General features: G+C 49.0%; 1 long non-coding RNA gene across 2 annotated transcripts in view; it reads right to left on the bottom strand.

Moving 5' to 3' along the window:
- LOC134552851 (uncharacterized) overlaps window positions 1-12,696 on the bottom strand; it is a 72,665-nt gene that overhangs the window by 27,062 nt on the left and 32,907 nt on the right. For both annotated transcript variants that reach the window (XR_010080959.1, XR_010080960.1), the window contains exons 2-4: window positions 1,415-1,522; window positions 290-412; window positions 113-176 (exon numbers count right to left, since the gene is read on the bottom strand). This is a non-coding gene — a long non-coding RNA (uncharacterized LOC134552851). The remainder of the gene's footprint in view (window positions 1-112; window positions 177-289; window positions 413-1,414; window positions 1,523-12,696) is intronic.

Below are 12,696 nucleotides of genomic sequence, written 5' to 3' on the forward strand. Positions count from 1 at the left end.
ACCTCCTCCTCAATATTCCTACCAGCTGTGCCACAATGGCTCCAGCCCTCTGAACACCTTTTCCACAGCCTGGTCATTGCAGCTTCATGAAAAGAAACCCAAACAGGCCAACCTGCTCCTCAGAAGACACACTGGAGTGAACTCTGCTCCCCAGCTGCATCTCCAAATGACAGGAGCTGCAAAGGGGGAAGAAGGAAGAAAATGTGGCTCGAACTGATCTCCTCTATGAAAGAGTCAGCACAGGAGGAGATTCACTTGCACCAAAGTGCCAAAGACTGCCTCAACCTACCTGGCATTTATTTGCAAAGCTGGGAGGAGAGCAGGGAGATACGGCCACCTAGGCTTCCCTCAGTTAGTGCCTGTAGCAAGAGCAAGTGCTCGCAGTTCAGGAGCTGTGTCTCATGGTCCTGTGCTGTACATAGAAAGTGTCAATCAGTCCCTCAATATCTTGTATTCTTTGAGATCCCTTTCAAAGCATATTTAAGGGTATCTAAAACAACATAGGTGTTTGCATGACAAATTCCACACGCTGCATACACAGACACAGTGATTTTCAAAAGTGCTAAAGGAATAAATTTACTGTATCCTTCTTCATGCTCAGCGCATGGCACCATGCTCCCAGCCTAGAAGGAAATAAAACTATCACTACTTTGTATGATATTGGTTAGAATGAAGTGGCTTTTTTATACTCTGCTTTCACTAAGGTCCTGTCTTTCTAGGATGAAACCATCATATTTGGGAATACTGAGCAGATTTATTCTGACACCCATTCTCTGGGGAAAGTCTGCAGGTTCTCAAAGACGGGCCATGGATACAGCATCTTCATGGTCACAACCCACTGAAGGGTATTCATTATCACCCATCCCAACTGAGCTAATTAATCCTCAATAGTAATGCCTAATTTTAATTGTCTAAACTCTGTTAAGGCAGGAGCGAGTGCCTTTAACTCCTCTAATTCTAGGAGCTGGATTTTCAGCTCACTTCATGGTTTGTTTTCTTCTTTCACTCTTGCACTGTCTTTGCACTAAATCACATACCACAGACCACACCTTGGGAAAACCCATATCTTCAGGCCTCTGTCCTGGCCCAGGAAAGAGCTGATTTTGTATGGAAGATGACTCCACTTTGAAGGTGTCCCTTCCACCCAAAATGTCTCTGAGATAAAGGCATTACACTACTTGAGTGGGGATAAGCAGAGTCAAAGCTGCGTGAAGCTGGGCTGACCCAGAGCATGGCCAGGGCACTCAGCTCCCCTGGGAAGAGCCTGGAGATGCCTGGCTGGGGGCCAATGCCTGTCCAGAGACTGTCTCCCTTGGGGCTGTTGATACTCAGCAAATGAGTATAAAATAATGGCACATGAATGGGCTTGGGGACAGAGTGACCACTCCTGAAAATCTGAGCCAAAAGTACTCACCCTGGGCTAAGTAGTGAGTGAACTGGCAGAAGCACAAGCCTTCATTCTTCTTCTTGCTGGATCTCTTCTTCAGCCACAGGCTCCATGGTAAAATCTTATCTGCTGCAACTTTATATAACAATTATGTCACCGTTAGATTTCAGAAAGCACCTGCAGAATCCAGTTAACTTACCACACCAAAAAACAAGAAAAACCAAGGTACTTCAGATGAAAAGATAAAATGATGACATTGTTTTCAAGAGTGTAGCCTTTATGGTTTATAATTAAATACAACCCTCTATTTGCGCTATTAACCAAACTTTAATGGAAATCCTTGAGAACTTTGCTTAATGCTCTTTAATGGTAAAATATAAATAAGGCATTTTTAAAGCAGGTAACAAACTTCTTTTGCAAACAACAGAAAGTATTTTGCCCACACCACAAATGTTATAGGTGATCCTACTGAGGGGCTGAGTGGACACAAACATTACACTTTTCCTTTTCTATAGGAACTGGTGTAAATTAGGAACAGTTCAACTGGTCATTAAGCATAAGAGAAACACAGGGGTTTGCTGTGTCTATAGCATATTCAGCTATGGCTTTAGATTTAAATATTTTTACAGTATCTTTCACATTGGTGCTTGGGGACTCCCAGGTAGTCAGAGATGCGATTAGATAAAAGAGGCTATTTGACTTTTCATCCTTATTCCTTCCTGCCTTGCTTTTGTGGGTTTAAAGCACAATCTTTCGACTAATTAAACACATTTGATTATTCTGTTGCATGTGCAATGAATGTATAATTAGACTCAAGAGAAAGATAATGTGCTTTCGAGCTGACACTAACACTTCAGCATAAAGGTACCCCAGGCACCACTAAATGTAACCTATGAGCTCCTGCTAATAGCACGCTGCCTCTGATCTCCAGAGGATTATCTTACTCTGGAGCTCTTACGGGAGCCGTGTACTGAAAGGGGCCTGAAACATATACCCTGTAATTTACATCCCTGCTTAGTGCCTTGGTGAGGAAAGGCAGCCTTTGCTCCAAACTGTTTCTTTCCTACTCTACTTTTCAGGTCTGAAGTTAAGGCACATGATCCTTAGGGTCCAGAATGCTGTAAGGAATCTCTGGGTGGTTTCAGGGAGGAAAGTGTAATTTTTTTGCCCATCTGTTTTTTCTTCTTTTTTTTAATTCATATTCAGTAGCACTTTTTTCCCCTATAAACACAGAGAAACCTCATAAATAAATTATACTAGACAAAACCCAGTGTCTCTGCTCCAAAATTAAAGATGTCTGCTGCTTTATCCTCACCAAGCACTACCTCCTAGTGCTATTATTTACTATACCTCATAAATATCAGAGTCCTTTTCCTTTCCTCTCCTTGGCACTTTTCCCATCAATTTTACACTGTTTTGTTTTTGTTGTTGTTTTTTAACAGAGGTTACCTTCCCAGCTACCACATGATAGTGATTTTTTTTCCTTCCCCATTTTGTGGTTGGACCAGCTCAGACAACTAGGTAAATATTGTGGGGAGCTGACCCTTAAATATCAGGTTTGCCTGTATTTTTTCACAGAGGTCTTTATTTCCTTAAGTTGTAGGTGGTCTCCTTAAGGCAGCAGGGAGACGAACCTGGTGTAGTGGAAGGAGGGGGAAAAGAAGAAGCAGAAAAATCTCCTTAGGATGTTTCCTGTGGCAAAACAATGTAAGGAATAAGTAAGGAACTGTTCATAAACAGTAAGAAATATTTTAGGGCCGCTCCAAAAAAATTCAAATCCAAATCTTCTGTGGGGTTCAGTGAACCCTGCAAATTGTGCATTTCCTCCAAAACAGAATCACAGAATCACAGAATAATGAGGTTGGAAGAGACCTCTAAGATCATCAAGTCCAACCTATGCCTTAACACCTCAACTAGACTATAGCACTAAGTGCCATGTCCAGTCTTTTTTTAAACACATCCAGAGGTGGTGACTCCACCACCTCCCTGGGAAGACAATTCCAGTGCTTTATTACTCTTTCAGTGAAAATTTTTTTCCTAATATCTAACCCGTACCCTCCCTGACGTAGCTTGAGACTGTATCCCCTTGTTCTGTCAGTTGCTGCCCGGTGGAAGAGACCGACCCCCACCTGTCTACAACCTCCCTTCAGGAAGTTGTAGAGAGCAATAGGGTCACCTCTAAGCCTCCTCTTCTCCAGGCTAAACAACTGTCTTGGTTTGAAAGACAGATATCTGCTAGGAAGGGGCAGGACTTCCCTAGAGATGGAGAATTCAAATCCCCTCCCTCCAAATTATTCCAATTAAAAGGAAAATTAAAGGAGCTTTCAGGCAGAGGTATGGGGGTAGGAATAACAGTTCTTTACTAGTATATAGGACAAAACGACAAACAAACAACAACTACAGCATCAATAATAAACAGAATCAAGAACCTTGAGGGCTTTCTTTTACAAAAGCCCAGAGCAGTTTGATCTGGGTGCCCCTGCAGGACTCCGAGAGGCCGAACTGGAAGGAAGGAAAAGTCCCGGGCTGGTGGATGAGATGAGGAGCTCTGCGCTGGCAGCTGGAACAGCAGGGGTGTCCCGGCAGGGCTGGGCAGTGCAGGGCTACAGAGTAGCAGGAGAGCCTCAAAGGTCTGAAGAAGCAGCGGCGGTGGGGGGAGAGGCTGGAGAAAGCGAGTTCAGGATTCCCGGGTACACAGCAGATGACGATAGATTTCCCAGGACGAGGCAGAGGCAGAGGGCAGCCTGACCGTCCTCCTCGGCGCTGAGAGCAAGAGTGCCTCCCCCTTCCCCAGATCTGTCTTTTTGCCTTTCCCAAAGCTCATCCTCTCTCCCCTCTGAGGGACACTCCCAGGGACTCAGAAACAATAGGTGTAGCCTCGTGCTGCCATATCCCTCAAGTACCCCTTTTTGTTCTGACTAAGTAGTCATTAAGGCTTCTTGGAAACTTATGGGAAGAAATTCTGTGAGAAGAAAAAAAACCAAATCTAACCCCCAACAACAACCCCAGCTCCTTCAAGCGTTTCTCACAGGGCTTGTGTTCCAAGCCCCTCACCAGCTTTGTTGCCCTCCTCTGGACACGCTCAAGCATCTCAACGTCCTTCCTAAACTGAGGGGCCAGAACTGGACACAGCACTCAAGATGTGGTCTCACCAGCACCGAGTACAGGGGAAGAATGACCTCCCTGCTCCTGCTGGTCACACAATTCCTAATGCAGGCCAGGATGCCACTGGCCTTCTTGGCCACCAAGGCACATTGCTGGCTCATATCCAACCGGCTGTCGACCGGTTGGATCCCCAGGTCCCTTTCCGCCTGAACACTGTCCAGCCACACTGTCCCCACCCTGTAATGCTGTAGGGGATTTTTGTGGCCAAAATGTAGAACTCGACACTTAGACTTATTAAACTTCATGCTGTTGGACTCTGCCCAACCATCCAACCGATCTAAGTCTCTCTGCAGAGCCCTCCTCCCTTCCAATAGATCAACACAAGCTCCCAGCTTAGTGTCGTCTGCAAATTTACTAATGAAGGACGCAATGCCCTCATCCATGTCATCTATAAAAATATTAAATAGAACTGGTCCCAGTACAGACCCCTGAGGGACACCACTGGTGACTGGTTGCCAGCTGGATGCTGCCCCATTCACCATCACTCTCTGGGCCCGGCCATGCAGCCAGTTCCTGACCCAGCGAAGAGTGTTCCTGTCCAAGCCGTGGGCTGCCAGCTTATCTAGGAGTATGCTATGGGAGACAGTATCAAAGGCCTTGCTGAAGTCTAAATAGACAACATCCACAGCCTTTCCTGCATCCAGCAGACGAGTTACCTGGTCATAGAAGGAGACCAGGTTGGTCAGACATGACCTACCCTTTGTAAACCCATGTTGACTGGGTCTGATACCCTGGCCATCTTGTAAGTGCTGTGCGATAGCACTCAGTATGAACTGCTCCATTATCTTACCTGGTACTGAGGTCAGGCAACTTGAACCTGACTTTGGATTGAGTAATGGGAATCCTGGCATTTCTGTACCCCTTGGCAGTTGTGAAGAGGATTTTGTGGGTTTTTTTAAGATGCCTGTTTTTTCAGAGTAAAGTTTGTTCAAAGAAACACTGAGCTAGCTACTGAAAATCAGCCCCTATCAACTATCATCATCTACAGATCCAGATGAGGGGCAAAGCTCCTTTACCAGCAGTATGACTTTAGTGTAAGCAATCTGCAAATTTCCTCTTATCTGAAAAAGAAAATGATACCTGGACAGGCCAGGAGATAACAACAGGCATGCAGCCTCAATGTCAGCAATACCTATGACATTGCTAGCATTACCCTTGGGTCAGCATGGCAAATCACACCATGCCATTGCAGCTCAGTCACTTTTCCATAGGGTCAACCCCTTTAGTAAACTTCCTTCAGCAGGAGGCTGGCTTACATTATTTGTTGTTGTTGTTTACACTGTCAATAGGACATGTCGTCTGCCGGCACTAAGGAGAACTGTGCCGGAGAAGATGTAGGACCTGTGTCAGTGTACTTGATCTCCAGATTTCATCATACATAGCATGCTTCACTGCAACTGCTCTGCTTTACCCCTTGCTCAACAACAAAGAGGTACCCAGACTTCAGAGCTTTGTATCTGTGCCCAAACTTCAAGGCTGACATACCTGAACATCGAGAATGAAGTGCAAAATCTCCTTTTCCGGTTCCAAAAGCATGCAGTTTGGAAAGTTTAGGGATGAAACAGGTGCTTGGCTAGGCGTGTGCTGGTCCTAGCTTGTGGTAGCCAACTCAAAACAAATCTGCTACTCTGCCTGGGCCATAGGTAGTTAGGTTGGTCCCACTGACACCCTCCTGCAGCCCACCCCCAGCCATGGTGGAGCTGCTCCCTGCCACTCACTGTGCTCTGCTTGTGAGGCTTTCAGGGTTGCAGGTACCTGACACAGGGCATCTCCTGGGACCCTTCTTCCCTTTTCTTAAAGCCCTTTTCTATTGGGAAGGAAATCCCAAAGTGTCTGCCAACTCACATACCACGTATCTCGGTTGGAGCTGCTGAGGCAGATTGCTAAACTTAACTACCAGTTCCAAGGGCTGAGACAGTGAATGACAGGTCAATTCATGCAGTGAGCTAGCAAAGATTGCTGATAAGTGCTTTCTAATTGAAAGGATGATAAAACAACTGTTAGTCACTGATGAGCTGGAAGAATGAGTTAGTCCTGGGGTTTTTTAAACTATGAAGAGCAAGAAGTGATCATGAGTGACATTGCAGAAGGGTGACTGTTGCAGTTACTTGTGGTGGTGCATGTTCTTTTTATCTTTAATGTTGTTTGTAAAGCTTGGTTCTTTGTACAATTCAGTTCTATGTACCCCTACCCCCCCTAATTAATATTCCTTTGTTCTCTCCTTCTCCCTCACAAGGGGATATTTTTAGACCTTCCTGCCTTTGGTTTTCCCATCCCAGTTCTCTGTGATTAGTCCGAAGTGCCTTTCCCCTCCCCTGTCTACCCTAGAGACTGTATCCCATTGGCCGGAGGCGGCCAACCCCACCCCTTTCTCCTCCCCTTTTGTCCCCCTTAAAACTCTGTGCACGACCAGTATCCGGGTCCAGATTTGGGCTCAGAGTGAGGCTAATAAACCTTCTCTGCTGCACCATCTCTGGGTCCTCCTTTTTCCTCTGCCTTGCTGCTTCAGCACATCCCTCCTAAGCCCCTTCAGGGACACAGAGCCCACAGGAGTCAGTCCTGCTCGCCCTGCCTGCAGACTGACCCTAGGCTGCGCCTTGTCCCAGTGCCTGGGCTAGCTCGGGGCAAGAGCCAGTGGCTCCAGGAGGCACTGCAGCAAGCGCCTGGCGCCCAACGTGGGGCCCCTGAAAGGGGTTTTTGTCTTCGAGGAAGACCCCACGGACGGAGTTAGTGAGGTCCGGAATAGGGCCGGCCTCACGAAGAAAGCTCCTGGACGTCGCGCCGCCTCGGGTGTGAGCTGCCTCTTCGGAGGAGGTGCTCCCCGAGGAGGGGAAGGTAGCGCGCTGTGCTGCACTCCACAGAGCGTCTTCCCCCGGCAGAGGAACCCCCAAGGACCGGCTTTCAGCACCCACGCCAGGGTGGTAAGTATAAACCCCCTTTTGACCGCAAGGGGTTTTTCGTGCAGTTCTGTGTGGGCGAAGCCCCCGGACTGTGGTCGCGCGGCCCCGGGAGGTGGGTTTTGGGGCTCATCTTCCCGGTCGGGAGATCCCTGGTGCTTTGAGTTCTTTTAGTTCGTGTCGGTTTTATTTTGTTTGGGGGGAGGTTGTATTTTCGGAGGTTGTGTCACGCCCCGGTGGTTTTGCGGTTGTAGGGAGTGTGTTTTTGTTTGCCGGTTTTAAGTGCGTGGCAGTTTAATTTCCTTTTGTGTTCCTTGGTTTGGTTCGGTCCTGGGAGTGTGCGGATTTTAACATCTCCGAGAGAATGGGTGCCTCTCTGAGTTCCGCACAAAAAGGAGCCTATTATGTTTGTGTTTCTATGTTGGAGTTGGAGAAAATTCAGTTTTCGAGTAGTTGTTTGAAAAGGCTGATCAGGTGGCTTTTCTTGCACTTTCCTAATACTACAGAGGTGACAGTTCGCAGCTCCCGGTTTTGGGAGGCTGCAGAGAAGAAATTGGTTCAATTGGGCAATTCAACAGAAAAAGAGGCACAAAAATTTATGTTTTTAATTTCGCAGTTAAAAGCTATCACCAAGAGGCAAAAGGTGCAAGAAAATCCACCTAATAGACGAGTTACCCCAGTTCCCCCTCACCCCAGTACCAGCCCTTCGGTCCCAAAGAAGGGAATTTTGAAGAAAGCAGCAACCCAGAGGGCTGCTAGCCCAGGCTTTCTTCAAAATTCTCGATCCCCCAGCCTCAGCAGTCTTGGCCGGACTGCTGGGGACTCCCTGAGACGCCCTGGCCAGGCAACTCGGGGATCTTTCCTTCCCCCCTCTTCCCCTACAGTTAAGCCCAAGGTTAAATTTAATTTAAGGGAGTCACAGGAGCCACAAGATGGCGCCTGTGCCCCACAAAATGGCGGCAGGTGGCCCTCGTGGTCGACACCTTCTTCTTCCCAGAACCCCCTGTCCCTCCCCCCACCTCCCCCTCAATCCAACCCCTTCCTATTCCCCGCCTCTCCTTATTCATCCAACCCCTTCCTTTCCCCGACTCCTCCCACAACCCCTCCCTCATCCCGAAAATTCTCACCCTCTCGTCCCGCCCCAACTCCTCCCACAACTCCTCCTACCACTCCTCCCACCTCCCGGAAAGCCCCTCCCACTCGCTCCACCCCTACCCCTCCCATGACCCCTCCCATTTCCCACGGTGCTCCACCCCATTCCTGCCCCGCCCATTCGTCCACCTCCTGGGCGGAGTCAGCCACATCTCCCCGCCCCGGAAGGAGGCCATCTTTGCAACAAAATTCCCACGCTCTCTCTTCCGGTTCCCACGCTTCGGAACCGGAAGATAGTAGCGATGGGAATGAGGAAGTAAGCCTCTCTGCAGCGCCGGTCACCTACAGAAAAACCCGAGGTGGTGACATCCAAAAAGCAAATTGGCATCCGTTTTCTCAAAATATAATTAGAGAATTATGCAAGGCACATAAAGAGTTTGGCAGAGAGAGCCAATACTTCCGTGGCCTCCTAACTGCGGACTTAGCTGGGGTCACAGTAATACCTGCGGATCTTAGGCAACTCTTTGCTTGTTTGATGAACGGCACAGAGTTCACCCTCTGGGAAGCCGCCTTCAAACAAGCACTGAGGGAAGCCATTCCAGCACTGCCACTTCCAGCTATAGATGAACAGGGGAACCCCCTCTCTGTTGAATTGCTCAGCGGAGAGGGCTCCTTTAGTTCCCCTGATGCGCAAGTTCTCTTGATTCCTCCCTCAGTTCTCCCAATCATCAAGGACATTGCCTGTAAGGCATTCTTTACACTGCAGCCACACGCACCTTTACCACCCTTTACCACGATCAAACAGGGACCATCAGAGCCCTTTGTAGACTTTGTGGAGAAACTCTCCAGGGCTCTGGAAGTGCAAGTTCCAGACGAGAGTGCTAGGGGAAAGATCAGGGACAATCTTGTCTTTGTTAATGCAAATAACCTTTGTAAACAGGCCATTCTAAGTCTTCCCCTAGACCCTCCACGTACCCTCCAGGCAATGTTACAAGTCTGCCAGATGAAGGTCCCGTTCCTTGCTCGACAAAACCAACCTGCTCCAGCTCCACCTGCAATCCCCGCAAGGACAGTGCGTGTGGCAGAGCGTCCCAGTCAACGCTCTCAAATGCAAGATAATCCCGCTCGGCGTGGATGCTGCTTCTTCTGTAAAGAAGAAGGTCACTTCGCGCACGAGTGCCCGAAAAAACCGAGGGGGAGAAGGAATCCCACGACACCGCCGGGAACGCCGCAACCTTCCCGCAGTGATCCAAAAAACTAAAGGGGGAGCGCGGGTCCACCCGGCGTGATGACCCCAACAGGGTGGACCAAAAAGGGGGAGATGTCTTTGGGGGTCGCTGGAACGACATAAAACCACCGGACTGGACATTTTTAAATCCTGCTTGGGACTTAGCTATGCCGATATTGACCACTTCCTCTCTCTTTGAACCCTTCAGGTTACACCTTACCAGGAGCCTACATCTACGGGATCGGGATTGGCATCAAGTCACCCTCAACCCGAAGGAGCTAGGGGACTGGCCGCTGGCGAGAGGAGGTAAGTTCATCGTCATCGGCGATTGCAAACATACTCCGCAAGAGATTGAGGTGCTCCCTGGGACACTCTATAATAATCCCAGGGCCCTCATGATCTGGCTGCGAACTACTCATCCCCCAACATTTGTCCCAAAAGGACAAATTGTTGCACAGGCTCTTCCCTACGGGGATCCCGAGCATTACACCCTCTCAGTGAATACTGTGCATCGCGTTACGACACAGAAGCCCATCATCATGTGTAAAATGATACTAGGGGATGAATCAGTAGAGACACCACTGCTTTTCGACACAGGGGCAGATGTGACGATCGTCCCTACCAAGGATTGGCCGTCACATTGGGCCTTGGAAGACGTGCCTGCAAACATCCGTGGTGTAGGTGGGTTTCAATCGGCAAAACAATCAAAAAGCGTGGTAAAATTCGAGGGACCAAAAGGACAATTGGCTTCTACTCGTCCTTTTGTTTTAGATTACGAACGGCCCCTGTTTGGGAGAGACCTCATGTCTCAGTGGGGGGTCACAATTTGCATTCCAGACCCTCCACAGGATTTTTCAATAGCGGTCACTGAGAAGCGCCCGGCCCTGAAACTGAATTGGAAAACAGATGAACCAGTCTGGGTCGAACAGTGGCCGCTGTCCAAAGAGAAATTGAAGGCGCTTGAGGAGCTCGTGGAGGAGCAATTACAGAGGGGGCACATAGTGGAGACCAACTCCCCGTGGAATTCGCCAGTTTTTGTCATTCGCAAGAGTGACAAAAAACGATGGCGCCTCCTCCATGACCTCCGGCAAATTAACAATGTGATCGAAGACATGGGGTCCCTGCAACCAGGAATGCCGTCCCCCACCATGCTACCCCAAAATTGGAATTTGGCCGTAATTGATATTAAGGATTGTTTTTTCCAAATTCCACTTCACCCGGACGACGCACCACGTTTTGCCTTCTCGGTTCCCTCCATCAACCGAGCGGCCCCAAGGAAGAGATATCACTGGAGAGTCCTCCCCCAGGGGATGAAGAACTCTCCAGTGATGTGTCAGCAATTTGTCTCTTCCTTGCTGCACCCTGTGCGCGCAGCCGCGGAGGGGGTTGTCATCCATCATTATATGGATGACATCCTCGTTTGCGCGCCGACGGACGATGAACTGTCACGAGCGCTTGACCTGTTAACGAGTTCGTTAGTTGCTGCAGGGTTCGAGCTGCAAGAAGATAAGATTCAGAAGATGCCGCCTTGGAAGTACCTGGGCCTGGAAATCGGAAAGAGGACCATTGTTCCTCAAAAATTGGACATTCGGACTACCGTCCGTACCCTTGCCGATGCCCATCAACTCTGCGGTGCTTTGAACTGGGTAAGGCCCTGGCTAGGTCTGACCACCGAGGATCTAGCACCCCTTTTCAATTTATTGAAAGGGGGAGAGGAGCTTAGTTCTCCCAGGGTACTTACTGCAGAGGCAAAAGCAGCGTTGGAGAAAGTCCAAGAGGCAATGTCGTCGAGACAGGCGCACAGGTGTGATCCCCAGCTACCCTTCAGGTTCATCATAATGGGTAAGCTGCCACATCTCTACGGGATCATTTTTCAGTGGGACACTATTACATCACATAACACCAAGGGCCAAGGCAGAGGAGATCCTCTTCTTATTATAGAGTGGGTCTTTCTCAGCCACCACCGGCCCAAGAGGATGACACAGCCGCAGGAGCTCATGGCTGAGCTGATCCGCAAAGCTAGAACGCGGATGCGGGATCTGGCCGGTTGTGACTTTGAATACATTCACATACCAATTAGTCTATCAACGGGCCAAATAACCAAACCTATGTTAGAACACCTGCTTCAAGAAAATGAAGCATTGCAATTCGCTCTAGATTCCTTTACGGGACAAATTTCAATTCATCGGCCGGCCCACAAATTGTTCAATTCGGAAGTAACCTTTCGATTGGCATTAAAGAGTGTCCGGAGCAAGAGACCCCTTGATGCTCTGACCGTTTTTACTGACGCGTCCGGGGCTTCTCACAAGTCAGTCATGACTTGGGAGGATCCCAAAACTCGGCAGTGGGATGCAGATATTAAAATTGTTGAGGGCTCTCCTCAGATTGCCGAGTTGGCCGCTGTCGTCAGGGCGTTCGAGAGATTCCCCGGACCCTTCAATTTAGTAACCGACTCCGCATATGTTGCGGGGGTGGTGTCTAGAGCTGATCAGGCCGTGTTGCAGCAGGTGTCTAACCCAGCTCTATATGAGCAGCTCTCGAAACTAGTCAAGCTTGTATCCCACCGAGAGCACCCTTTTTATGTGATGCATACGAGGTCACATACTGATTTGCCCGGGTTCATTGCCGAGGGAAACAGGAGGGCGGATGCCCTCGCTGCCCCAGTGGCGATGGCCCCTTTGCCTGATGTTTTCGAGCAGGCAAAGCTCAGCCATCAGTTGTTTCATCAGAATGCGCCTAGCCTCGCTCGACGTTTTCACCTTACACGTCAGCAGGCTAAGGCGGTTGTCGGCTCGTGTCCATCCTGTCAGTCCCACGCTGTGCCGACATTGCATGCCGGAGTCAACCCCAGAGGGTTGGAGAGCTGTGAGCTTTGGCAGATGGACGTCACCCATGTTACATCGTTTGGGAAGCTCAAATACGTCCAT

Source organism: Prinia subflava, chromosome 1 (assembly GCF_021018805.1).
Source record: "Prinia subflava isolate CZ2003 ecotype Zambia chromosome 1, Cam_Psub_1.2, whole genome shotgun sequence".
Taxonomy (NCBI): domain Eukaryota; kingdom Metazoa; phylum Chordata; class Aves; order Passeriformes; family Cisticolidae; genus Prinia; species Prinia subflava.